At 39.1% G+C, this 13,056-nt stretch overlaps 1 long non-coding RNA gene across 1 annotated transcript; it reads left to right on the forward strand.

Annotated features, from left to right (window-relative positions):
• The first annotated feature begins 2,236 nt into the window (after window positions 1–2,236).
• LOC116408666 lies at window positions 2,237–12,768 on the forward strand. Its single transcript, XR_004221133.1, has 3 exons — window positions 2,237–2,332; window positions 5,354–5,356; window positions 12,758–12,768. It is a non-coding gene; the product is annotated as an uncharacterized LOC116408666 (long non-coding RNA).
• The last annotated feature ends 288 nt before the right edge of the window (window positions 12,769–13,056 follow it).

Consider the following 13,056-nt stretch of genomic DNA (forward strand, 5'->3'; position numbering starts at 1 on the left):
AATTCGAAAAACAACGAAAAATTCGAGAAACGATTTTTTTTGTTGACCGCATTTTTTGCCCAATTTTGACGTGACTTTTTTGATGCAACCGTGCCCAATTTGACACGACCGCGCCATTTTTTTACGTGACCACGCCCAATTTGACGGGCGACAAAAAATTTCTGCGCAAAGAATTTTTCCCGCAGCAAATTTTCACGGAAGTTTCGTGAAACAATTCACCAATGGTAAAATGCTGAAATTTGCTGCAAATCCATGCCTGGCGAAAAAATTCGCTCATCACTGTTCATGAATACAGCACTGTCTGTGATTGGCTACCTGGGCCAGAACTTGGGGTAGGCATGTGCCTTAGGCGCGGGTGTACTGAAGTCAATGGGCAATCTTTTACTGTGACTTTTTCGATTCTGTAGCAACTTTGTTGTGTAACTAACCAAACTTTCGCTCATTATTAAAGCTCTCATTTTATGCATTCATTCAATAAGGCTTACCCACAGAGAAATAAGAATTTAAACAACCATTTCCTGTCTGTGTTCTGGACCGTAGTGATAAGCTGATAAGAAAATTGTAAAAAATTGCAAAACAGCAAGAATTTATATAAGTCAATGTGCGTTTTTCTAGACAGGCCATGGTGAACTGATATAAAAGGATTTTTTTTATATTCCCTACATGTATATACAGTATTTATATAGTGGAACATTGTGGTCCTTTTGATGTATTTCCCAAGGCTGGAACGATGTCCTGACATTGGCGGCAGTTGCCCATAGCAATAGTTTTAATTAGTCTACTGCATCAAAGCAAAGATCTGATTGACCGGTCAGCCTGCGCAGTCTCAAGTGATGGACAGTTCCATTAAAAGCCATAAATAAACATTAGCTACAATGTCTAGTTAAAAACGTTTATCCATTTATGGCTATAGTTGGGCAGTTTTCCCCTTTTGCAAAAGTTACATGAGCACCAGTCCAGTCTTATTTTACTTCTTACAAAGACTATTGTACCCCATATTTTTTATTATTAGAAAATAATATTAATATAAGCTTCTTTCTAAACACACATTAATATAATTGCATCTGAACGAGATATTTGTTCTTTTCTGCGCTGCTGGTTGCGGCTGTAGCAGAAACGCGATTTTATTTAGCCAACACTCTGCAGCAACACAGAATATAGAAAGAGATAGATACGAGTATTTTAATTATGAAAATAATAAATGTCGAATTCCTGCAGATAATCCCAGGAAAAAATGTTTCCTTTCTGTGATTTATTCAGGTTGTACTGCACTTTCCCTCAACGTGGTATATTTTTTATGTAGCCAGTCTACAGAAAGATCTCTGACAGCCGAGTGACTGTGATAAATGAGGTTGTGACTGGGAGTGTTGATAGGTGAAATAACCCAATACCTCCTGCTTTTACAATGAACAACTGATCCAAATGGAGGTCAGAAACAATCTCGGCAGAAGTTCAGTTTCAATTCGTGCCATGTTTTCACAGGTAAAGGAAATGTTAATGGGTTATCATTACGATAATTACCAGTAAAAAGGAAATTGCTGTGTATTCTACATCTCAGTTGCTAAAGGATTACACTGTAGCGAGGATGTCTTATTAAGATAAATAAATCCACAGTAATGTGGATACAAGTTAGAGAGAGTGAGGCAAGATGTACTTATTGATGATCAAATTATCATTTACACTTCTGTCTAAAAACCTTCTTAACTGATATGTACAGGTGTAAAAGCTGAAATATTTAAGGATGCCTGTCTATATTATTCCCAGAACCTGAGCCTTCGCCCCTCCATACTGAGTGAGCAGCTTATTGGCTTGTGTGTGGGGCCTTCCTGATGACCTGCCTAACCAATAGAAGAACCCTAGAAGAAAATTGGACAGATATCTGGCCAGGAACTCCTGTTGGACTATGACCTCTCCTGATTGCCCTGCAGAATTATGCAATCTTTGGCCTTGGTTAATAATGGGATACATCAGATTTGACCCAGCACATGGTTATTATTTATTATTTATTAACATTTATTTATAAAGCGCCAACATATTCCACAGCGCTGTACAATAAGTGGGTTTCATACATTGGACATACAGAGTAACATATAAAGCAATCAATAACCGATACAAGAGGTGAAGAGGGCCCTGCCCAAAAGAGAATACAATCTACAAGGAGAAAGGGTTGAGACACAAGGTGTGGGAATGGGCATGACCAGAGTTGTGAGAGGTGTGGCACAGGGTATTGCTAAACTAGATTAGGGTAAGCTTCTCTAAATAAATGTGTTTTTAGAGATCTCTTGAAGGCAGAGAGATTGGGAGAAAGTCTGATGGTTTGTGGGAGCGAATGGTTAGGCAAAAACCTGCTTATTTGGTGACTTTGCCAATTGTGTGGATCTCTAATAATATGGAATGTATTCCCAACTTGGGCCAGAAGTTTGCGTTATACCATGATAATCCATTGGATTTCCAGAAAATTATGTCCAGGTTACGACACTGGTAGGACTTTTATATGTAATTAATATATATATTTATACAGTATATAAGGAAGAAAACTAACCTGCTTGATCCAAGAGCATGCATAAAGAAGGTAAAATATCATTCTTGAAGGCCAGTTGTATTATAAATCATCCTCAGGATCAATATGCCTGACACAATAGGGAAAGAATTAACATATACTGTATAAAGTGTAATAAAAGGCTCGGTATTTGCTCTGGGTATAATGAACCAGGCTCTCAAGTTTATGTGAGACAAGTTTCAAATATGAAGCTCATTAGCAAGTTTACTGAACTTGTCTCCTTGCTCTCTATATATGGCACCATACTAAAGATTTTTTTCATTATTTATAGGTTCTCATTAGTTCTGACTTCACTTTTTTGGTAGAGATCATGTAAAAACCTGTTATAGTAAAAATAATTTATGTTGACATGAAATAGAAGACAAATAAACGACAACTAAATTGTACCAGCTCATTGGCAGTTGTAACATAGTAGAATCTCACCATCTATTACCCCCCATAGTCTTTAAAATATTGAATTATCCCATTTTTATATAATTAGTCCCCCAGTTTCTAGTGAAATAAGTGGAAATAATTTAAATTCTTGACTCTGCTATGTGCATTGTTTTAAACTGTAAAGGCAGAAGTGAATTACAGCTCTGAATAATGAGTGGGATTTAAGTGACTGCTGTAGAGTCATTCTGAAATACGTAAATTTCCATAAACAGAGAAGCGCAGGGAAGAAAAATCACCCAGATTGAAATGCGCCACTCAGCTTGATGCTGTATAATGGCATGCAGAATCATTCCGCAATCATGTAAAGGTCTTGTCAATTGCTTTATATTCCTGCTTGGACTCTACATATGAATATTTCTCTTAAATCATCTCTTCTTCTCCTCAGTCTCTCCTCTCTTTATAAGTTCATCATAACCTGTGCCAATGGGGATGAGACAGTCTCTTGGTAAAAATGGAACTTTGCTGAAATCAACATTTCTAATTCATTTGTGAACTGATTTGAGTTAATTTGCCTTAAGCCTTTTGGTGATTTACGTTCATTTGCTCATTAACTCTGATTTGAAGACCACTGTTCACCATCATGATTCAAATTTGTTTGATTTGGTCACCACAAATACACTCAGGGGTATATTTATCATGCTGTGTAAAAAGTGGAGTAAAACATCACTGGTGATGTTGCTCAGTTAGTTTTCTAACTGTTGAAATCTAGTTGCTGATTGGTTGCCCTGGGCAACATCACCAGTAATGCCTTACTCCACTTTTACACAGCATGATAAATATACCCCTCAGTCTTCTACACTGTAATACAGTTTTTTCACAATTTAATTTTAAAATGTAATATAATTGAGAACCTTATTTATATGGCACTAACACATTTCCACAATGATCATTCACATCAGTCCCTGCCTTATATAAAGGTCCCCATACACGGGCCGATTCTAGCTGCCGATATCGTTCCCGTGTATGGGCACTACCAACGGGCCTGCCCGACCGATATCTGGCCTGAAATCGGCCAGATATCGATCAGGCAGGTTAAAAAATCTAGTCAGATCGGGGACTGCATCAGCTCGTTGATGCCGGACCGACTTTGCCTATACCCGCCGTAATAACAGCCTGGATTCTCCCAATATCGCCCACTCGTAAGGTGTATGGGCACCTTTAGACAATTAACCCATCTGTATGTTCTTGGAAGGGAACTAGAGTACCACCACCATTTGCAGATAGTGCCTTGGCTGGAATTGAATTCAGGACCCCAGCACTGAGACGTGCTACCCACCAAGCCACCATTCTGACTCCATATTCTTGTACTAACCAATGCTTTCCAGACTTGTCCAGTTCATGCCCTCCTTGGAGGTTTCTTTAAATCCCTTATTATCTCAACAAATTACAAAACATTGGTTTAATCATTTCACCATAGTTCCAAAAATATTTAGGGTAGCAAATAGGAATGACATGGTCAGCATCAGAGAGGCAGGGAATTGCTAATATACCTTTAAGATAGTGTTCTCTCATTATCCCAAGTAACATATTAACAAAATAATAAATGTATAAAATGACAGTGGCTCCAACATAAACCATGTAAAGAAATGCACTTTCACTTTCTACGCACTTTCCTGGGTTACATGACATGGCAATCAACCAACACTAGAGATGTAGTGAACTGTTCGCCGGCAAACTAATTTGCGCGAACATCGGGTGTTCGCAAGTTAGCAAGTTCGCGAACTTTTCGCGTATGTTCGCAATTTGGGTTCGCGTGGCGTTTTTCCGCTGCGTTTTTTCTCGGCCTAAAAATGCCGCACAAGCCACACATGGCGTTTTTCAGCAAATCCCGTTTCCATGGTGCTAATAGCGCGAAATAGCAAAAAACGCCGCGTATTTCCGCTAGGTCTGCCAGCTGCCTTTGCGTATACATAGGAATAGCTTGCGTTTCTACGCAACGCTGTGTCAACAAAGTATTTTTCAGATAAATTTTTGCCCTTGATCCCCCTCCTGCATGCCACTGTCCAGGTCGTGGCACCCTTTAAACAACTTTAAAATCAGTTTTCTGGCCAGAAATGGCTTTTCTAGGTTTTAAAGTTCGCCTTCCCATTGAAGTCTATGGGGTTCGCAAAGTTTGCGAACTTTCACGCTTTTTGGCGTAAGTTCGCGAACTTTTTTTTGAGGTTCGCTACATCCCTAACCAACACCAGTGGAGTCAAGCTGGCAAGTGAAGCCAGGCAAACAACTGTAACCACCTCATGGGCCCTGCATCTGAATCAACTCTGAATTAAAAACAGTTGTCTACCAAGCCACAATAATTACTAGGCATAAGCCCCCAAATGGAAGCATTTCATCGCCAGATGCGTTAACAACCACAAGCCAGTAGCCACCTTTCTGAACAAAAGCAGAAAATGGAAACCAACAGAACTCAACGGTGGGTGAGATACTCCTCCAGATGGCCTACTCTGGTCCCTACTCTTTCTGCCTAACCCAGAATGTATCTTCTCCATCCTACCTGATATAAATGACTGCACTTCATATTAATGAACCAATGATTTAGGTGATTGAGTAGGGAGGGAAAAGCACTTTGTGCAACCCTTCTCCATCATTACGCAACCTGTTTTGTACAGCTTGGGCATTTTTTTCAGTGTTGTACATGTGTTTTCCAGTGTTGTACATCTAAATATAAAGTATGCATTTTTAAGGTTCTTTTAATCTGAATATATGCCAGTTAAAGTTAATTTTTATGTAGGACAACAAATATTATTATTATTATTATTAACATTTATTTATAAAGTGCCAACATATTCCGCAGTGCTGTACAATAAGTGATTCAGGAAATCCATGTAAAACATACTGTGCCTGAAATGTTAATAACAATTTGCAGGATAATTTTTATTCCTCTTGATAAAAACCAACCCCTCTTATCTCAACATGTCAAGGCTTAGATCAATGTCTTTTACAACTCACCATCTAAAAAACTCCTTTACTGGCAGCTTAAATGTCCCTGCTCTGCGGTTCACAAAAAAACAAACATTTTTTTTTTCCTGTAAAATCTGTAAAGGGTTACATCAAATTATATAAGTTTTACAAACACTAATAAAAACAACTTTCTTTCCTGAGTCTGATACAACATTCGGGTTTCCATACCAACCGTGTGCAATTTATCCCTTTTTTATTCCCAGTGACTTTCTATTTGTGCAGGAAGTAAAATACGCTCCAGAAAAGGTACGCAAAATAAATAAAACAGTGACTTAGTCTAGCATGAAAAGTAAATTAGTTGTTGGGGGTGGACAAGGACTTTAGGATGAAGGGTTTTGTTTTATGTCGTCTTAAAAAAAAAATGAAGTTGAATCTTCCTTCATTGCATGCATCCGAAAACGGAGAAATAAAACATAGCTTTGTACCAGTGATGCATTCTCTGATCCATAAGGCTTCAGCACACATCATTTCTTCCATTGTCCTTAGCTAACTTCTGTAAAGATCATTTTGCTGTGGCAACCGCACAATAGGATGTGCACAGTGCTCGGTGGAAAAGAAAGATCATATTAATATGTAGAAGGCCAGCTAGTAACATTCAGCTTTAGCAATAACTTACATTCATCAGTCTGGAAACATTTGGTGATGGCCTTTATAAGGTGTGCACATAAATTAAGGTCCTGTGGCTATGCACATTGCCAAAAGCAAAATACCGTATATACTCGAATATAAGCCGAGTTTTTGAGCACTAAAAATGTGCTCAAAAAGTAGCCCTCGGCTTATACTCGAGTATATGGCATGATGTGCCCGATGTGCCCCCCGACAGACTTGTGTCCTTGCGTACCTGTGCCCGCGCTCTCCCTATGCCAGCTTCCCAGAACGCCATCCTAACCGTTCGCTCTTCTCCTGTGCGCTCTGCTCTTCTCCTGTGTACGCTTCTGATCTGCTTGGCGCCGCAGTCGCGCCAGTGACGTCACGAGCCCCCTTCAGTTACTCATGGCCTGATCTTAGACCTTGTAAGATCAGGCCATGAGTAACTGAAGGGGGCGCGTGACGTCACTGGCGCGACTGCGGCGCCAAGCAGATCAGAAGCGTACACAGGAGAAGAGCAGAGCGCACAGGAGAAGAGCGAACGGTTAGGATGGCGTTCTGGGAAGCTGGCATAGGGAGAGCGCGGGCACAGGTACGCAAGGACACAAGTCTGTCGGGGGGCGCCAGTAATGGTCTGCAGTATATCCAAACTGAACTGCAAGACAGAACATTTACAAACTTGGGGGATTGTGTGTTAAAAGACACTGGTCTGTATTAGTCTGACTATTTTATACTTCCTTCAAAGACTGGTCCTAGAACTGAGGTGGATTTTACTTCATGGCTGCCACCACATCATAAATAAATCTTGTAATTTTTAGAACAATTTACAGAGCCTAAAGGGTATGCAATTAATCCTAAACGATTTTGCTATGTAGGAGTCAGGGGAAACTTTATCTTTGAATTTTAGATTGATGGTTTCTGGTTAATAAAAAATTATTTTGTTTCACCGACACTTGTAATCCATGCATTTATAGTATCAAACTGGAAAGGGCTATTGTCATTGCTGTTTTTATTACCTTAGGTATTGGTAGAACATCACAGAATACCAATGGCTGCACCAACTCCTGTACTATTTCTGCTAATCTTAAATGTGCTGTTCTTGGTAATCAATATAGACTTTGGAATCCCATGACCTTCAGCTGCTGTTTATACACAATCATAACTGAGCAAATGACTTTCTAAATGAAACTGTGCATTTGGTTTTGGCTATAATAAATAAATCTTTTTGGGATACTCAATTAAACCAAAGTGTGAGCACACTTTGTGTGCTGGCTCACTCGCACCAGCCCTACTGGTGACACCCTAGGCTTATACTCGAGTCAATAGGTTTTTCCAGTTTTCTTAGGTAAAATTAGGTACCTCGGCTTATATTCGGATCGGCTTATACTCGAGTATATACGGTAGGTAACAGAACCACAACACATAACCTAGACAGTCCTAAAAAGAGGCAAGGAAAGCACTTTGGGCTAGACAGCAGGATTGGTGGAGTGAAAAATTACTGAAGGCAAAAAATAGCCAAAACAACATCTCCTTGCACGTCAAAAATGTCATTTGGAATGATCTTTTGCACAGTCTTGCTCTATTGTCTCTGAATGCCTGGCCCTTGCATTGTGGACTATTTTATGATTTATTAATACATAAACAATTCTTTATAGCAATGTTAGTTAATCATAACCTTCACATTTTCATTCAACACCAAATGGCTCTCACATGCCTCTATGTATCTTAACACTGTGATATGGGCTTCGGGCGGCCATACATGGCGAGTTCGCCATGAGAGCAGATCTTTTCCCGATATTCCCACCTAAGGATGCCCCTAAGTGTCTTAACACTGTGATATGGACTTAAGGCAGCCATACATGGCGAGTTCGCAATGTGAGCAGATCTTTTCCCGACATTCCCAAGGATGGGCGATATCGAGCTAATTTGATTGTCTGGTCCTGGGGCCAGAACTGCGGGTATAGGCGCTGTTGTTCAGGAAACCGCATCAACAAGCCAATGCGGCCCCTAATCCGACGGAAAAATCAAATCTGCCCGAACAAAATCTGGACAATTTCAGATTTCAGGCCAGATGTTGGTCATACAGGCCCCTCGTTCGTTCCCATACAGAGGCAGATAAGCTGTTGAATTGGTCTAAAGGACCAATATCGGCAGTTAGAATCAGCATGTGTATGGCCACCTTTAGTCTTCCTCTACAAAGGTGACATGACATAATGGGAGTCAGAACATACTTCAAGAAGTGTTCCAAAATATTTAGCCCCAGAAAGATATCCCTTTAAGCTAGTATGTAGGCTTAAGTGAGTCATTATTTTTAGGGTGGTGGAAGTGGTATCCCTTCTCTTCAGTGGCTTGACTCAGGAACAAGTTATCATCTCAGTTTCAGACAGTTATTCTTCTTTTGCCCACCCTCACTCTTCTCCCAATCTCTTTGGTGGAATTATAACACTTAACCTCAATATCTATCTATCTATCTATCCATCATTCAATCTATCTATCTATCTATCTATCTATCTATCTATCTATCTATCTATGATCTATCCATCATTCTATCTATCTATCTATCTATCCATCCATCATTCTATCTATCTATCTATCTATCTATCTATCTATCTATCTATCTATCCATCTATCATCTATCCATCTATCTATCTATCTATCTATCTATCTATCTATCTACTATCCATTATTCTAGCTATCCATCTACTATCCATTATTCTATCTATCTATCATCTATCTATCTATCTATCTATCTATCTATCTATCTATCTATCAAGCTATCTAAAAGCAAAAGTAACTTGAGGACACATTCCAAGACCTAATTTTTTTGTTTCCTCGTGGCATTGAGAGCGGACACAAGCTATACATGTATATTGACAATTACAGAAGGTTGACATTACAGCTTTTAAAGGGCAGCATGTTATTTTAGAACTCTCCAGGAAAGTGTTTTATATACTTTGGAAAATGACAGGGCACAGTTATGAAATTGAGGCTCATCAATGAGCATTTATTTTGCTTTCACAAATGCTTTTAAAGCATTTTGGTCTGCGTGTTTCCTATTTTATGATGATAAGCCCGTGAGACTAGAATTCTTTGGCATATTAGTAAAGAAATGACAAAGAATGCTATGTTTTATTATCTTGTAATGCACACATAATTATAATATAAAACATGCATTTTAAGCCACTTAAACTATTTTTAAAATTAGGAAATAGGGAGCTAAGGCACTGTATTTTACAAGCCACACTGCCAGATATCCCGTTTCAAACTGGAGAATAATGGGTAACTACAATGATCAGCGCTACTGGAAAAATGTTATTAATCTGTGTAATTAAGTGCCTCTTATTTTACCCTTTCTGTGTGGTCTTTGGTATGTTTTTAATGTTGCAGATTGAACCTTACCTTCATCTGAGCAAGTCAGTGAGCATTAATAGTGAACATGCATTCCCAAACTGTGGGGATCACCTCCTTTGTTGGAGTCCAAAGCAGTGAATGAGTGGAACCAGTCAGAATGGCAAATAGGATGAGATTTTTGGTTAAAAACAGAACACTGTACAATCAAGTAGTTTTTAAAGACATTTAATAAAAAAAATGCAAAAACTGAATATCCCTGAAGAATAATGTCTTACCACTAAGTAGAAGTACAAAAATTCTTAAAAGGAAACGTCCGACGTTATGTTATCTCTATAAAGTTACTGAAAAGCAGACAATGCAATTTTTCTTTGTCATGGGGGGCGATCAGTTTGTATTGTCAATCACACCCAAGGGGCACAACAGAGTCTCAGGGACCACTTGTTTTAGTATTTGTTTAATTCAGTAATGAGCAATATTCTTGCTCATGTCTGAGCTTGTACCATTGATGTCATTTTGACATCACAACTCGCCTTTTCTGTGCTATTACATGTCACACTAGCTCAGTGCTAAGCTCTCCATAGTAAAAGTCCATGCCTCAGTTGGTTTAGTCACCATGAATTGTGTATTCTAGGTATCACCTGACTTGTATTTCCAGGTACTCTTTATGTACCTGTGGTATAGAGACCATACTATAATGGAACAGTGTGTTTTGTGTGACTGCTCTAAGGTTGCCACCTCACCCCTTTAATACTAGCCACATATTGAATCCACATCCTGCATGGCTAATTAGCAATGAATTTAGATGCTTGCTGCATGGCTGCATATAAATCAGTTCAGTCTGCAGCATGCATCTAAATTAATTGCTAACTAGCCATGCAGGATGTGGATTCAATATGTGGCCGGTATTAAAGTGGTAAGGTGGCAACCCTAGACTGCTCTATGTTCTCCATTAACAAAATCCACATTAAGATGGTCGACTTTCCTGTGATGCCATAATTTGCCATCCATTTATGCAGTAAATTCTCCTTGCCCCTCCAGAGGGGGCATTGTTTATCTTGTGGCAGTGGTGGATGCAGGTGCATATGTTTCTCAGTATTGGGTTAGTGTCAGCCACTAACATTGCAGGATAATGCAATAAACTTTAGAATAAAGTTTTGATGGACATTTCTCCTGGCCAGTCAGCATCAGGTTATTGATTGGAGGTCCTGGGAGGATCAACATTCTGCCTTCTCCTTGCTGTTCTTGCAAAGGATTCTGGGCTTATGCCCAGGGATCTCCAACAGTTTTTTGAGAGCCATACTCAGATGTAAAAATTATTGATCAGCTGCACAAACACGAAAAAAAGTTCTTTGGGGATGCCAAATAAGGACTGTGATTGGCTATTATTTAGCCCTACATGGGCTGCTAGCCGGCAGGAGGTTCTTCTTAGAGTAAAACTGTGTCTCTGTGCTTCCAGAAGTTGCTTCCAAGCCACAAATTTAAAAATGGCACCTACTTTAATGCCTCTGGGAGCAACATCAATGAGGGTGGTGAGCAACATGAACCACTGATAAGGGATCACTGTTCTAAGTTTAGATATAGATTGTATTGAACCTGGTCCTGCATTCAAACATATCAATTGCTCTGCCTACTATATAAATCTTGCCACCTGGCATCCTTCTGATGCCTCTTTGACTCCCTACACTTTGCTATGGCCTGCTACTCTGAGCCCCTGCTATGCCCTGTCCAAGTGATACCAAGCTGCAAATTGGCCAGATATATATTGGGTAGGACGCTGTCTGCTGCCCAGGGATTTCCTACTGCAATTGCAAAGCAAATCCAACAACGGCAAGAAATACATATGAACATCAATGAAATGTTTATGGGCAATGCAAAATTCACAGAACCACACTCCATATTTGCTGCTTATCTTATTGCCACCATTTTATATTCATGTATTTATGGTGCTGAATCCCACTCGTAACTATTATTTTTATTTTCTTTTTAATAAACATTGTGTATGCATACGTTTTCTTTAGCATGTACATTAAAAACACCACATCAATGGAATTGAGCAGACACTCAAATATCACCCAAGAACTTCTTTGACCACACAGATCTAAGTAAATAAAATAATATTAACATCAGAAAATGGTCGGCTGAAGAAATGCATAGAATCAATTACATACAGTGCAAATACTTTATGCTGCATATAAAGCAAAGCAAGCTGCAGCTCAAAGACCCTAGATAGTCTTTAAAGAAGTGCATACATTACAACATTTGACATATTCAGGATATGTCAGCACATAAATATGATGAATATATGCTAAATGTGTATAGACATGCTCTTTTATCTTTATCAGAGATGTGATTTATCTTGCTTTTTTATTTGAAATACTTTGCTTGCATTTTTTTTATTTACATTCCAAAAGTTTCACATCAAGATTGCAGATTATTACAATAGAATAATGAGATCTGACATATCCATTTTTAGCCCAGTTGCTCTTTTCTCTTTATTTATTTATATAAAATCTCTGTATTTCAATAATGTCTTTTTTAAAGGAGAAGGAAAGGCATTTTATTGGCAATAGATTAGTCACAATAATGCAAGTAGAATGCTATATTTATTCTGCAGAATGCTTTACCATACTTGAGTAAACAGCCATTAAAGCTCCCTCTGTTTGATTAAGATAGAAGCTGCTATTTTAGCTTGGCCTGACTCCACTTCCTTGCCTGCACACTGCATCTGAAGCAGCTCTAAGCTCAGATTACCCAGCAGAGATGGGAGGGGGAGAGAGGAGAGATGGGAGATGGGAGGGGGAGAGAGGATAGATAAGAGATGGGAGGGGGAGAGAGGAGAGATGGGAGGGAGAGGAGAAGAAGGAGAAGGAGGAGAAGGCAGGGGGAGAAAGGAGCAAATTGTGCCGTGCCCTGAAGGATTTTTCTGAGAGCACAGAAGATCAGGTATAAACACAGAAGGTCTGACACAGAAGATCAGGTATAAAGAATAGAAAAAAAAATGTGGTGTTTCTTTTCACTAAGGACTCAGAGCAGCAGATCTCTAAGTGCTTATGGCTGTATTTACATAGACCTTTCTAATAAAGCTTACTTAGTTTTTACATTTCCTTCTTCTTCAAGTACTCTTAAACAGAACTGCGCTGCATTTATTAAATGCAACCATA

This window comes from Xenopus tropicalis, chromosome 2 (assembly GCF_000004195.4).
Source record: "Xenopus tropicalis strain Nigerian chromosome 2, UCB_Xtro_10.0, whole genome shotgun sequence".
Taxonomy (NCBI): Eukaryota; Metazoa; Chordata; class Amphibia; order Anura; family Pipidae; genus Xenopus; species Xenopus tropicalis.